This window comes from Alligator sinensis, unplaced genomic scaffold (assembly GCF_000455745.1).
Source record: "Alligator sinensis unplaced genomic scaffold, ASM45574v1 scaffold3624_1, whole genome shotgun sequence".
NCBI lineage: Eukaryota > Metazoa > Chordata > Crocodylia > Alligatoridae > Alligator > Alligator sinensis.
In genome coordinates, this window is record NW_005844749.1 from 2,120 (window position 1) to 2,894 (window position 775).

Genomic DNA, 775 nt, shown 5'->3' on the forward strand with positions numbered 1-775 from the left:
TTAAGCCGCCAGCAAATTCAGGTGGTGATCATTGACTGATAGACGGGACAGAGGACTTCAGATGCTTCCCAGATCTAGAGAACTCCACTTAAATAAGAAAAGAAAAATCTGAAGTGAATTTAGCGTTTCCTTTTTCATTGTTTTTCCCTCATTGGCTGAGTTCCCCCTCATGTCAAGTACAAATTCATTTCTTTATTGACGTGCAGTGGGTTCCCAGTGTGGTAGCATCAGGACTCATTGCAGAAGCCGATTGCAGAGCTGCCTGCTGGCGAGGGCAGGGGATGGCTGTAGTGGAAAACAAAGCATGGGGTCCTAGGAAAGTTGCAGCTTTGAGGCTGTATGACATGAACATCCTTGACATTTTCTATACGGAGCCAAGACAGTTGTTGGTATCTTCATCTCTTCAAATACGAAGCCTAGGGGCATACGTAAGCAAAAGACTAAAAAACCATTCTTGCTCCTCCTCCATTTTTTTCCTTAAGGGGCCTACGCTGGGGCTGGTGGGGCAGCCACGGGGTGGCTGGGATAGCAGCGGGATGTGGGAACCCATGCAGAGCCCCCCATATGGCGTGGGGCAATGGGTTGCAGTACTCGCTGAGTGGGGGCTTTGTTTTTGAAAGTATGGGGAGCCGGGGGGGGCGAAGCAGGCATTGCTGGGATGAGAGAGCGGGTGGGCGATGGGGCCTGTGGGAGTCGGAGATTCGGTTGCCACATCTCCAAAGTAGATAGATATCTATCTACGTATCTCTGTCTCTGTCTCTCTCTCTCTCCGGCA